Source organism: Macaca fascicularis, chromosome 3 (genome assembly GCF_037993035.2).
Source record: "Macaca fascicularis isolate 582-1 chromosome 3, T2T-MFA8v1.1".
Classification (NCBI taxonomy): domain Eukaryota; kingdom Metazoa; phylum Chordata; class Mammalia; order Primates; family Cercopithecidae; genus Macaca; species Macaca fascicularis.
In genome coordinates this window covers 114807569-114823423 of record NC_088377.1, presented here as the reverse complement: position 1 = coordinate 114823423, position 15855 = coordinate 114807569, and the positions used below count along the sequence as shown (strand labels likewise).

Here is a 15855-nt window from a genome sequence, read left to right as displayed (position 1 = left end):
TCCTACTTCTAAAATTACCTGTCCACCTACCACAGCCCCCAACCCACAGTACGCAGAGTGATCCTTTTAAGCTTAAGTGAGATCATGTCACACATGTTCTAAACCCTCCAGGGGCTCACTCAGAATAAAGCTCGAAGTCATCACTCTAGCCCAACTACACCATACCTCACTCTTAATCCCTAGTGATCTTCCTCTCTTTAACTCATAATAAACCATGTCAGAAATGTTCCTGTTCCTGGACATGACAAACGTTATCTCCACTCAAGTCTGTTTCACCCAGTATTCCTTCTGCTTGAAATGACTTCCCCCAGTGAACACTAGGGCGCATTTCATTCAGGTCTCTATTCAAATACATGTCCTTGTCCCTCCGACATAAAATAGTACTTCTCCATAACTCTCTATAACCATCTTCTGTTTTATTGCTCTTCATATGATTTATCACTTCTATACACTTATGTTTGTTGGTGCATTCTCTGTTGTCTGTCTCCTCTTACTAGGGTGTAAACTCAGTGAAACTTTTTATCTCTTTGTTCACTGTCGTATCCCAAGTGCCTAGAATATAGTATTCAATAGATGTTTATTGAATGACTGATAAAATGAATGAATATTTTATATTTGTGTTTTAGTATTAATATATTAAATGGTAATAATTCTTATTACATTGCTAATACGATATTTTGGGAAAATTGAATCTTTATTTCATTTTTTACAAATTCAAATTTTATTTTAGATTCAGGGGATACATTTGCAGGTTTGTTACATTAATATATTGCCTGATGCTGAGGTTTGAGATAGGAATGATCCCATCACCCAGGTAGTGAGCATAGTATCCAACAATTAGTTTTTCAAGCTTTGCCCCCTTCCTTTATTCCTGACTCTCTTAGTCCCCAGTGTCTATCGTTGTCATCTTCATGCCCAGGGTACCCAATGTTTAGCTTACACCTATAAGTAAGAACTTGCAGTATTTGTTTTTCTGCTCCTTCACTAATTCACCTGGAGTAATGACCTCCAGCTGCATTCATGTTGCTGTGAAGGACATGAATTCTTTCTCATGACTGCATAGTAATCCGTGGTATATATGTAACACATTTTCTTTACCCAATCCACCATTGATGAGCACTTAGGTTGATTCCATGCCTTTGCTATTGTGAATAATGCTGCAATGAACGTATGAGTGCACGTGTCTTTTGATAGAGTGATTTATTTTCTTTTGGGTATATAACTCAGTAATGGGACTGCTGTGTCAAATGGTAGTTCTGTTTTAAGTTCTTTGAGAAATCTCCAAACTGCTTTCCACAGTGGCTGAACTAATTTACATTTTCACCAACAGTGTATAAGTGTTCCCTTTTCTTTTTAGCCTCCCTAGCATCTGTTGTGTTTTGACTTTTTAATAATAGTCATTCTTACTGGTGTGAGACAATATCTCATTGTGGTTTTAATTTGCATTTCTCTAATGATTAGTGATGTTGAGAGTTTTTTCATGTATTTGTTGGATACTTGCATGTCTGCTTTTGAGAGGTGCCTGTTTATGTTCTTTGCCCACTTTTTAATCTGGTTATTTAGTTTTTGTTTGCTGATTTGCGTAAGTTCCTTATACATTTTGGATATTAGTCCTTTGTCAGATAGGTAATTGGCAAATATTTTCTCCCATTCTGTAGATTGTCTGTTTACTCTGTTGCTGGTTTCTTCTACTGTGCAGAAGCTCTTTATTATAACTAGGTCCCACTTGTCAAATTTTGTTTTTGTTGCAATTGCTTTTGAGGGCTTACTCATAAATTATTTCCCTACGCCAAGGTCCAGAATGTTCTTCGACAAAGTTGACAAAAGCAATGGGGAAAAGGGTTCCTTATTCGATAAATCGTACAGAGATAGCTGGCTAACCGTACGGAGAATAATGAAACCGGACCCCTACCTTTCACCATATTTAAAAATTAACTCAAGATTGATTAAACATTTGAATGTAAGGCCTCAAACTATAAAAAACCCGAGAATAAAACATTATTAATACAATTAATCAATAATTTAATATTAAATATTTAATAATATTTTATTTTATTTCATTTTATTTTTGAAACAGGGTTTTACTCTCATCACTCAGGCTGGAGTGTAATGGCACCATCTAGGCTCACTGCAACCTCTCTTTCCAGTCTTAAGTTACTCTCCTGCCTCAGCCTCCAGAGTAGCTGGGACTATAGGCACATGCTACCATGCACGGCTAGTTTTTTTTTTTTTTTTCTTGAGACAGTTTCATTCTTGTTGCCCAGGCTAGAGTGCAATGGCGCCATCGTGGCTCACTGTAATCTCCACCTCCCTGGTTCAAGCGATTCACCTGCCTCAGCTTCCTGAGTAGCTGGGATTACAGGCACCCACCACCATACATACTGGATTATTTTTTTTATTTTTTATTTTTAGTAGAGTTAGGGTTTCACCAGGTTGGCCAGGCTGGTCTCGAACTCCTGACCTCAGGTGATCTGCCTGCCTCTGCCTCCTAAAGTTCTGGGATTATAGGTGTGAGCCACTGCACCCAGTCAACGGCAAATTTTTGTATTTTTTGTAGAGATGAGTTTTCACCATGTGGTCCAGGCTGGTCTCAAACTCCCGGACTCAAGTCCGGCCTCAATCTCCCAATGTACTGGGGTTTATAGGCGTGAGCCACTGCACCCTGCCTAATAGCAATATTTTATATTCCTCAAACTTTAAAATAAATTCCACTAAATTATTCAATCAGTAGTTTAATATTAAATTATTGTTTCTAAATGTTAAATATTTAAATATTAAGTACCTTAATAATTATTTAATTCCTTAAAAAACAGAATATCCCAAAAATTAGTTTAAAAGAAACTGAGAGTATTGAAGAGGGAATTCAATATACAACACATGCTGAATTTAGGGTTCATTTTCCTATGGAACTTAAGTTTTTCTATATAGCATCCTTTGATAGACTAGTAAGGTAGATAGTCATTTGAACTTCTCTAAATTCTACACATTCAGCTGGGTGTGGTGGCTCATGCATGTAATCCCAGCGCTCTGGGAGGCTGAGGTGGGCAGATCACTTGAGGTCAGGAGTTTGGGACCAGCTTGGCCAACACGGTGAAAACCCATCTCTACTAAAAATATTAAAATTAGCCGGGAATGGTGGCACATACCTGTAGTCCCAGGTACTTGGCGGCTGAGGCAGGAATAAACTATTGTTTGAACCTAGGAAGCAGAGGTTGCAGTGAACTGAGATTGTTCCATTGCACTTCAGTCTAGGTGCCACAGCAAGACTCTGCCTCATAAATAAATAAATAAATAAATAAATAAATAAATAAACTCTACAAATTCATTCCATGAATATATATTGAGTATGTGCTGGGCATTATGGTAAATATGAGTTTGAGTAACCAAGGAGAACAAAATCCCTGCCCTTGAATTCATACCACCTTAGTCTTTGCCAATAAGACCACTGGCCAGGTACACTAGAACAAAAGGAAAAAAAATAGAATATAATTTATAGGTTTTAAAGGCTATAAACATTTAGTCTCCTATGTGTTAAACAATATGTGAAATCACATGTAACTTATTAGTATTTTTTATAACAGGGAGGATTATATTTTTCATTCAATTTACTCCCATTTCAAATTATATACTGCTGGTTTATCTTTCATATAAAATATCTCTCTCCTAAAGTGCTAAATTGAAATTATTCTAAATTAGTTCCATTTTAATTTGGATATATGATCACTTCTTAATCACAGAAAGCATTTGGGAAAGATCATAACCATAAATAGCTTTGTGAGGCAATAAATTGTTTTTCCTTTTTAAAAACTGTCTGTCAAGTTTCACCAGGCGTGGTGGCTCATGCCTGTAATCCCAGTACTTTGGGAAGCTGAGGTCAGCAATTCACTTGAGGCCAGGAGTTCGAGACCAGCCTGGACAACATGGCAAAACCCCATATCTACTAAAAACACAAAAATAATACAAAAATTATCCAGACATGGTGGTGGCGCATGCCTGTAATCCCAGCTATTTGGGAGACTGAGGCAGGAGAACTGATTGAAACTGGAGGAGGAGGTTTCAGTGAGCTGAGATGGCACCACAGCACTCCAGCCTGGGCAACAGAGTGATACTCTATCTCAAAAAAACAAATATATATATATATATATATATTTGGTAGCTCTTGTTTTCATAGGTTTCCCAGTGCAAGGATGATGGTATAGATTCGTAGCCCCAAGTATGCCTGCAGAACCCTATCTCCTCCAACTTTCTTTAAATAGATGGAAAAATACACTTAGGAAGAGATATCATTAACAATAGCAGAATTACATGTTTGATGCCACATTACTTAAATAGTCAATGAATGTGTGGGAATTCTTCTTTTGCCCACAGATATTATAAAGAAGAAAGCCCTTTTGTTCTTGAAGAAGACTATCATTGTCCTGCCCTTGCATGGGAAAACCTTGGTGGTCAATACAACCTCCTCTCACGTTTCCCCACCAAACAAACCTCACAAAGGAGCTATCAAACTCGGTCACCATATCCCAAAATAACAGTATGTTTCTATATGAAAGAATTTTTTTTAAACTTTATGCATTGTCAAAGATGATTTGATAATATTTTCCATAATTTTATTCTAAAGATTTAGAAATGAAAAGTCTAGATTTTCTTACAATCACAAGATGGTGCATTTTTAGTGGTTTCCCTAAAAGATGCCTGACAAGGTCTACAAAATTCATTACTTTGATTAATGCTCATCTTCTCAGACATCTGTAAAATGAGGCTAATATTGCCTAACACATAAACCTCTATAACTTCTGATATGAAGGCAGCAGATTGAGTTTCCTGGCACACTTATTCTGCTGCCCTCATTACCTCTATAGCTCTGAGGGCTCCACCTTCCAGACTCTACGAGCTTATGGGTTTGTCACGCTGAGTCCTAAGGCCTGAAGATGCTTCTCAGTGTTACAACATAAACACAAGAGCAGAATCCAATGTGACACCATACTGCAATGTATAATTATATGTGAGTCTCAAGAATCTGTCTTGAAAGCATTTCTTGCTCTTTAAAATAATTGTCAATATTGGCTATCTTATTATTTTTCCTACATTTTCAGAACTCCCTAGGTGGCTACTACTAAAGCATACCAAGAGGAATATAACTACAATAAACATTTACTAGAATTTCAAGCAAGAAGCAAACACAATAAATATATCAAAGTTGAAAATATATTGGCTAAAAAGTATAATTAGCATGTAGTTCAAAACATTGAATTGACATGGAGTTCATCAGTTTCTACAAAAAATTTGACACTATGGTTCTACTCCATTAAAATATGAATGTATACCTGATAAGATAGAGAAATTCACCCTCCTACCTGAAAAACAATAGCAATATATCTGAAATGATTGTTTTCAAATCACAGGGCACCAGGCAACAAAGAACAGCGATTTCAGGGAAATGGGATACAAATAATATGATCCATATTGCACCAGTTTCCCACCTTGAGAGTTTCTAGGTCACAACACAGAGGGACCCAGAGGAGCTTGGTGAATTCCCTGAATTGCAGAGAAGGAGCCAGGATTTGAGAGAAACCAAGGAGGCTAGCGTTTGGAAAATTGGGTACCAAAAAAAGGGAGAGTTATACGTGGAGAACCCTAAAATTTTGCAGAGTGCCAATCAAGTCTTTAGTGTAACAGCTCATGCGTGATACACTGAAGAAATTATCCAAGGGCAAAAAAGGATCAGAGTTACAATGCCCAGTATGCGTATAATGCATGTTCCTACCAGACAGACTGGAAAATCTCATGATTCACTGGACATTCACTGAGTCGAGAACACCAAAGGGTTGTGCCTCAGTATTGGATAGTAATTACTCCAGGACTGAAAATCTTTAGCAAAGAAAGATCCTACAACAGTTGCCACAAGAGTCGGTTGTTAACATATTATCTTTCTTGAATGCTCCTTAAAACTATTTTGTGGAAGCCACTCTGAATAATTTGTATTTGCCTCAAGATCTCACTGAAATCAGCACAGATTTCCATACAATTTTAAAAGGAAACTTTTATTTTCTTACTAAGAAAAAAGTGGATCTATGAACTACATACCTTTTCATTATTTTCCAAAACACATAAGAGAAAAGGTATTAAAAGACCATTTCAGAGAGACCCACCAGACTCTCTTTCTAAACGGATTTTCTTTTCTTTTCTTTTCTTTTCTTTTTTTTTTTTTTTGAGACAGAGTCTCGCTCTGTCACCTAGTCTGGAGTGCAATAGCACAATCTTGGCTCCTGCACAACCTCCACCTCCTGGGTTCAAGTGCTTCTCTTGCCTCAGCCTCCAGAGTAGCTGGGATTACACGTACCTGCCACCACACCTGGCTATTTTTTCTATTTTTAGCAGAGATGGAGTTTCACCATCTTGGCCAGACTGGTCTCAAACTCCTGATCTCAAGTAATCCACCCACCTCGGCCTCCTAAAGTGCAGGATTACAGACATGAGCCACTGTGCCTGGCCTCTTTATGTGGAATACTTTTAATGAGGAAATGTAACTCCAAAGAACTGTGCATTTAGACTGGAGTTTCCAAAGCAGGATGAAATTCCTTAATTTTTACATATACTTAATAAATCAAAGTGAGATTGTAATTTAAATTATGAGGAGGTTATCATTGATTGTGTTTGTTATACGATAACTTTTTAAAGAAGCTGCCTGATACTCACCAAATTAGAAAAGACTAATAGTGATATGAAGATATATTTAATTTCAAAGTTAACATTATATTATCTGATGCATATGACACTATTAAATGTGTAATTTCCCAGTTTATTAATATATTTAAATATAGTGGACAAAAATAATGTATTTAGGAAAATACAATGATCACTTTTCTACATTTCTGTAGTCTATGCTTATTTGAAAGGTAGCTTTCAAATTCATTACATTTATTTCATGGCTTTATATCATAATTGATGCTCATTTTGGCCCACATTTCTTTTTTTTTCCCACATTACCTTAGTTACCACCTAAGTTTCAAATCTTAAGGAAATGAAATCCCAAGGGGGTAGACTACAGAAAAACAGTATACCCTGGACGTTGACTTGAAAGCTTTCATGTAGAACCTAAACTAGATCTAATTTGTGCAAGTGACACTCTCTGCTATGAGAGTAGACCAAAAAATATTGATTTTTTTACAGAAGGTTTTTTCAGTGGGTTTATTAAAAAATGCCAACATGAAAACATTAGTTACAAAATTGTAGTGCCCATAATGTTTTACAGAGCGTGGCATTCAGGGGAATTAAAAACCATAAAAATGTTTCCAAATTTATATTGGATACTCTCAGATGCCCTGTTAACTTGAAATATATCATCAAAGTAATCTGTGTTCAAATGTATCTGCAGTAACTTTATTACATATCCTATTACAAGACCTTATTGAATATTCAAACTGTTTTTTTGCATGTCCATTATTTAAAAGAGAATTGCCTTTTCAATTTTAGTTTGTAGAACATGCTAGTGCAATACGTATTTTTATTTCAAACATGTATTCATGATATCACCCCAGGAAGTGGACCCTGGCAGCTGAGGAATTGATTTTTCAAGCATTACTAAACCAAAATCAACATAAAAGTCCGTGGGTCATATCACTAAACGAAACACTATATATTTAAATGTATGCTCTGCAAGTTTCAGTAAGAAAGGAATGTGTCTCTTATGCCTTTGTGGTGGCCATCAAATTGCTTTTTTGACTCCCAAAGTTATTTATATAGAACCTGCATACATAAAACAAGCAAGTATTTATCTTCTCTAATATATGCATAAACAGAAAAGGCTGTGGTACCACAGCAAGGTCCCCAATTACAAGTCAGCCACAACTCTTCTGTGTGATTATTGGCTACAGTGAATCTGGAAACAAATATTGCTGTTGGATTTTAACGTCTTTGTATGCTTTTAGACATCCCTGAGACTAGAAAGGCACTATAGAATTTTGCAAATAAGCAACCTTTCTTCCTGGTCACACAGCATGTTCTCTGCAAAGAAAAACACATGTGGGAAACAAGCAAATGCAGCTTTCAAAATTAATTTGTGTCAGGAATGAAGCTGTCTCCAACTCTAATTTCAGTTTGAAAAGGGTTTCAACACCTGATATTTCTCTTCGTCAATATATTGACATGAGTTTCTCATATAGTTTTTCATGACAGTAGAGAAATCTTGTGAAAACCATGCTGTAAGTCATATCTTTTAATGTACACAGTGTCCCACTACATTTTTACCCAGGAAGCACTCACTCATGCCCAAGCATCAAATGTTGATGGCCACTTTTTCAAAATTAGCATGGAGGCTCACATAGCTTAAAATGAGTACATCTCCATCTTTTGTTTCTGTGAATCAGTATAATTTATTTAGAGATTTTATTTAATATAACTAATAAAAATCAATAATGCAAACTGTACTCAACATTGGTCAGTATATCAAGAGTTGGGTATTTAGACACAGAAGACCTGGCTTTTCTTTTTGTCTCATTCAACTATGTAAGTTCTATTAATGACGTACATTTTAGTTCAATTTGGGGTGAAAATATTAAGTTAATATATTAAACAAAGTAATCAGTGAAATTAATATATTAAACAAAGTAATCAATGAGACCTTACGTTAAACAGATATGAAGTCTAAGCATTTTGGTGGTTTGATGTGTAGGTGTGCACTGTCAAGAGTGATGTGGTTCATGCCACTGTTATAAAAGCTTTGGTCCAAAAAGAAATTCTTGTTTCAAATTTTGTCATTTTGGAGGCAAAAGCCAAATAAACCTGGTACAATATGCAATTTGTTTCATCATTAGCTCTAGCACATGTAAGAAAAACAAACAGTAACTATATGTCCAATCATTATATTTTCCAAAAACTTCTGGCTCCATAGTATCCTAGTTCCTATGTTTGCTTCACAAAATGGAAAAAAGAATCATCATTTTCTGCTACAATAATACAAGTCTATTATATGTTTCCCTGTGGCTTTTTCTTTATTTAAAAAAATACATATTTGGACAGAGAGCACATACAAACTTACCTATTGTTTAAAGTCGGGGTTACTATGTGGGGAATAATTTGGTTACTAACTTTGAACACACACAAAAAAGAAATATATATGGACAACACCAATCACTAAAGTTTTAAAATAATGTTAAAATTAAAATGGGTTTTCTTGGTTTAATGTCTGTTTTGTCAGAAACTTGGATTGCAGCCCAGCCTTCTTTCTGTTTTCCAATTGCTTGGTAGACTTTTCTCCATCCCTTTATGGGATCAAATCAACAAGAAATTCTAACTATCCTAAATATGTATGCACCCAACACAGGAGCACCCAGATTATTTATAAAGCAAGTCCTTAGAGATCTTCAAAGAGTCTTAGACTCCCACACAATAATAGTGGGAGACTTTACTACCCCACTGATAATATTAGATCATCCAGACAAAGAATTAACAAAGATATTCAGCACCTGAACTCAACACTAGACCAAATGGACCTGATAAATACATTCAGAACTCTCCACCAAGAAACAACAGAATTTACATTCTTCTCGTGACATGACACGTAATCTAAAATCAATCACAAAATTGAAAGTAAAACACTACTCAGCAAATGCAAAAGAACTGAAATCATAACCCAGTCTTTCAGACCATAGCACAATCAAATTAGAAATTAAGACTAAGAAATTCACTCAAAACCATATAATTACATGGAAATTGAATAATCTGCTCCTGAATCACTTTTGGGTAAATGATGAAATTAAGGCAGAAATCAAGAAGTTCTTTGAAACTAGTGAGAACAAAGACACAACATACCAGAATCTCTAGGACACAACTAAGGCAGTGTTAAGAGGGAAATTTAAAGCACTTAAAGTCCACATCAAAAAGTTAGAAACATCTCAAGTTGACAACCTAATATCACAACTAAATAACTAGAGAAATCAAGAGCAAAGAAATCCCAAAGATATCACAAGACAAGAAATAACCAAAATCAGAACTGAACTGAAGGAGATTGAAACATGAAAATCCATTTGAAAGATCAACTAATCCAGGAGCTGTTTGGGGGAAAACATTGATAAAGTAGAAAGACTGCTAGTTAGATTGATAAAGAAAAAACAAGATTCAAATCAACACTATCAAAAACAACAAGGAGGATATTGCCAGTGACCCCACAGAAGTACAAACAACAATCAGAGAATATTATGAACACTTGTATGCACGTACACTAGAAAATCTAGAAGAATTTCCTGGTTACATACACCCTCCTAAGACTGAACCAGGAAGATATTAAAACCCTGAAGAGACCAATAGTGAGCTCTAAAATTGAGGCAGTAACAAATAACCTATCAATCAACAAAAGGCCAGCACCAGACAGATTCACAGCTGAATTCTACCAGAAGTATAAAGAAGAACTGGTACCATTTCTACTGAAAATATTCCAAAAACTTCAGGCCAATATCCCTGACTGACAGCAATGCAAGAATTCTCAACAAAATACTGGCAAACCAAATCCAACAGCACATCAAAAAGCTTATCCACCATGATTAAGTAGGCTTTATCCCTGGGTGCAAGGTTGGTTCAACATACACAAATCAGTCAATGAGATTCATCACATTAACAGAACTAAAGACAAAAACACATGATTATCTCAATAGATGCAGAAAAGGCTTTCTCTAAAATTCAACACCCCTTCATATTGTTCACTCTCAATAAACTAGGTATTGAAGGAAAAGGCCTCAAAATAATAAGATCCATATAAGACAAATCCACAGCTTACATTATACTGAATAGGCAAATGTTGGAAGCATTCCCCTTGAAACGAGCACAAGACAAGGATGCCCTCTCTCACCACTCCTATTCAACATAGTATTGTAAGTTCTGGGCAGGGCAATCAGGCAAAAGAAAGAAACAAAAGGCACAATAGGAAGAGAGGAAGTCAGACTATCCAGATTTGCAGACGACGTGATTCCCTATCTAGAAAACCCCATGGTCTCGGCCCAAAAGCTTCTTAAGCTGATAAACAACTTCAGCAAAGTCTCAGGATACAAAAACCATATGAAAAATCACTGGGATTTCTATACACCAATGACAGTCAAGCCGAGCGCAAAATCAAGAATGAATTCCATTCATAGTTGCCACAAAAAGAACAAAAACCTAGGGATACAGATAACCAGGAAGGGGAAAGATCTCTGGAAGGAGAGCTACAAAACACTACTCAAAGAAATTGGATATTGACACAAACAAATGGAAAACCATTCTATGCTCATGGATAGCAAGATTCAATATCATTTAAATAGCCATACTGCCCAAAGCAATGTATAGATTCAACGCTATGCCTATTAAACATTCTTCACAGAACTAGACAAACATTGTCATTCTTCACAGAATTAGAAAAAAACTACTTTTTTTTTATTATACTTTAAGTTCTAAAGTACACGTGCACAACGTGCAGGTTTGTTACATATGTATACATGTGCCATGTCAGTGTGCTGCACCCATCAACTCATCATTAACATTAGGTATATCTCCTAATGCTATCCCTTCCCCCTCCCCGCTCCCCACAATAGGCCCCAGTCCTGTGTCCAAGTGATCTCAGTGTTCAATTCCCACCTATGAGTGAAAACATGTGGTGTTTGGTTTTCTGTTCTTATGATAGTTTGCTGAGAATGACAGTTTCCAGATGCATCCGTTTCCCTACAAAGGACATGAACTCATCCTTTTTTATGACTGCATAGTATTCCATGGTGTATATGTGCCACATTTTCTTAATCCAGTCTGTCACTGATGGACATTTGGGTTGATTCCAAGTCTTTGCTATTGTGAATAATGCACAGGAAAGCAAAAAAAGAACCCAAATAGCCAAGGCAATCCTAAGCAAAAAGAACAAAGCTGGGGACATCACATTACCCAACTTTAAACTATACTACAGGTCTACAGTAACCAAAGCAGCATGATACTGGTACAAAAACAGTCACATAGGCCAACGGAACAGAATAGAGAACTCAGAACTACGACTGCACACTTACAACTATCTGATCTTCATAAACCTGACAAAAACAAGCAATGGCGAAAGGATTCCCTATTCAATAAGTGGTGCTGGGATAACTGCCTAGCCATATGCAGAAGATTAAAACTGGACCCCTTCCTTACTGTATTATACAAAAATTAACTCAGGATAGATTAAAGACTTAAATGTAAAACCTAAAACCATAAAAGCCCTGTATGACAACCTAGGCAATACCATTCAGGACACAGACACAGACAAAGATTTCATGATGAAGATGCCAAAAACAATTACAACAAAACCAAAAATTAACAAATGGGATCTAATTAAACCGAAAAGCTTCTGCACAGCAAAAGAAATTATCAACAGAGTAAAAAGACAACACACAGAATGGGAGACAAGTTTTGCAAACTATGCATCCAACAAAGGTATAATATCAAGCATCTATAAGGAACTTAAACACATTTGCAAGAAAAAGACAAATAATCCCATAAAAAGTGGGCAAAGAACATGAACAGACACTTTTCAAAGGAAGACATGCATGCAGACAACAATCATATGAAAAAAAAAGCCCAACATCACCGATCATTAGAGAAATGCAAATCAAAACCACAATGGGGTACCATCTCCCACCAGTCAGAATGGCTACTGTTAAAAAGTCACAAATTAACAGATGCTGGTGAGCTTCTTGGGAAAAAGGAGTGCTTCTACACTGTCGGTGGGAGTGGAAATTAGTTCAATCATTGTGAAAGACAGTGTGGAATTCTTCAAAGAAATAAAGACAGAAATACTATTCCACCCAGCAATCCCATTACTAGGTATATATCCAAGGGAATATAAATAATTCCATTATAAAGTTAAATGTATGCATGTGCTCACTGAAACACTATTCACAGTATCAAAGACATGGAATCAACCTAAATGCCCATCAATGATAGACTGGATAAAGAAAATGTGGTAAGTATACACCATGGAATACTATGCAGCCACCAAAAAAAAATGAGACCATGTCCTTTGCAGGGACATGAATGGAAGCTGGAGGCCATTATCCTTAGCAAACTAACACAGGAACAGAAAACTAAATATCAGCATGTTCTCACTTATAAGTAGGAGCTAAATGATGAGAACACATGAACACAGAGAGGGGAACAACACACAATGGGGCCTATTGGAGGTGGAGGGTGGGAGGAGAAAGAGGATCAGGAAAAATAACTAATAGGTACTAGGCTTAATACTTAGGTGATAAAATAATCCATACAACAAACCCCTCATGACACAGGTTTACCTATGTAACAAAACTGCACATGTACCCCCGAACTTAAAATAAAAGTTAAAAAAATTAAGATGGCTTTTCTCAATGCACTATTCAATAATCTCTATCATGACTTTCTGAAAACCTATTTAGCAGGACACATTGTATACACTATCGGATGCCCAACCAAAATATATCTTCCATTTCTTTTGTACTAAGACTGTGCTGATTTTGTCCAGGTATATATGAGGAATGTGCTCGGGGTAAGTGAGTACCACTCTATCCTGAGGGTAAGAATTATACTTAATATAATTCACTCATGGTTAATTCATGACCTGATGTTAGTTATTGGTTTAGTGTGGGCATGTCCTGAGAAATGAGGCATGAAAGGAAGTTTGCTCAGAAGAAATGTGTCTCTGTGTGTGTTTTCCTTCTTAAATAAAATGAAATAAAATTAACAAGATGCTCTAGAAGTATTGAATTTACTGCCTTTGGTCAAAAGCTATAAGGGCAAGATGACTGGAGTTATTGTAAATATTTTATGATGACAAAATCCAAAGGAATTAGAGAAGCCCTTTTAGAAGTGCTGCATGTTTGAACTGCTGAAGTAATCAATCCTGGACACACTTGCCATATTCCAGACAAATTTAATTGAATATTCTGTTTTTTAGAGTAGAAGACACCTAATGGACACTCCTATCATAGATATCTTAATGAAAATGTTATCCTACAGGCATGTTTATATGTCACTAGGTATTTATAAGTGATTAAATGCTTTTTTTGAAAACAAGTTCAAATCACATATTTATATGTGAGCACATCTATTATGTTATATAGATCTAACATTTGTTATTTTTGCCTACTTGAGCCTATTTCCTTTTTTTCTATAATATATCACCTCATTTTTTTTTCAAGTCACTCTGTTCTTCTTCACAGACCATGTGGATCCTGTGTAGTTGATTCTGCCCTCCCATTCGTAGGTTGGGTACATAATCCAGGACCACATACATAGATTCGTTCAGTGATGTACAGATAAACCAAGCCATAACGTCAGGCTCAATTTGGGTATTTTCACTTGTGGGGTTCTTTGTATGGCAGTATTTAACCTAGAGCAAGTTGGCAGCCATCTTGCCACCACGAAGGGTCAGTTTATAGGAGAATTTGCACTGAGAAAAGCATAGCTGCAGGAAGGAAAGAACATTCCTGATGACATTATTTGCCCTCTTGGATCCAGCACTGTCTAAAGAAGCAATAGTCCCAAACTTTTCAGTAATGTTAGTTAATAAATCCACTCCACATTGAATTTCTTCCATATACAATAAAAAAAAGTCTCACTTGACACTCCTGCCTAAAAGTCCTGCTCAGGACCTATTTAGAGAAGACTTCTTTCCTTATAATTCACTATATAAATCATATGGAACATATAGAACTGTTACAGTGGCATCATCATACTTAGATTATGATGCCTAATTAATTAAAATAAATAATTATTTTAATTAAAGTTTCCTAAGTAATTAAAAAAATTCCATAGGTCTTATATTGAAATTATTAATGATAATCCTAGATTAGATACATTTTTCAGCATACATTATTTATTAATTTCTTTTATGATGGAGTTTTTGAGTAGATAGACTGATGCCTATCAATAATACACATTGTTCTTTGAAAATGATTTATTATTCTCTGTATTCACTGAATGTTAATCCTGTCTTTATTCATTTAAGTTTTTTTCCCGGATTGCTGTATTTTTCTTTTTAGACTTTTTCCACAGCTCTTCATATCTGAAGATAACACCTCTTCCATGTTTTTAATGTTTATCTATTGCCTTTAGCACTGTATAATGGATGATTAATTTAGTATTTAGTTCATGGTTTTTTTTTTTTTTTTTTTTTTTTGAGACGGGGTCTCACTCTGTCACCCAGGCTGGAGTGCAGTGGCACCATCTCGGCTCACTGCAAGCTCCGCCTGCTGGGTTCACGCCTTTCTCCTGCCTCAGCTTCCTGAGTAGCTGGGACTACAGGCACCCGCCACCATGCCCGGCTAATTTTTTTTTGTATTTTTAAAAGAGATGTGTTTTCACCATATTAGCCAGGATGGTCTCGATCTCCTGACCTCCTGATCTGCCCTCCTCAGCCTCCCAAAGTCCTGGGATTAGGCGTGAGCCACCACGCCCGTCCTCAGTTTAGTCTGTCTTTTAATGCACTAGTTTAAGCTGCTATGTAAGTCATTAAGTTTTGCATGCTAGTTATCAATTTTTATATTTTAAAAGTTTATTTTAATTACTTTAAAAATAACAGCTAGGACAGCTATCAGAATATATATTCAGTTGCCTCACTGGATTCATATATCATAAACATTTTTAGTTCCTTAGGTGTCCTTCAATTTTTGCCAGCTGTTCTGTGCATTTTAAGAATTATGTTTTTGTATATTTCATCCATCAATTTTAAGTGTCCTATACACCTTAAAGAATAGGGGTATCTTAACCACCACTTTGCTCCACCTCTGTTTCTTTCCAATATAACTATTATTCACAGAGTTACCTTCAACATTACTGATTCACTGAGGTTTTTCAGAGGGTGCATATTTTATTGGTAACAAGGTATGA

At 36.0% G+C, this 15855-nt stretch overlaps 1 protein-coding gene across 4 annotated transcripts in view; it reads right to left on the bottom strand.

Annotated features, from left to right (window-relative positions):
• The window catches only part of AGMO (alkylglycerol monooxygenase), a 356657-nt gene that overhangs the window by 168721 nt on the left and 172081 nt on the right, over positions 1-15855 (bottom strand). The gene's annotated exons all lie outside the window — the stretch shown is intronic.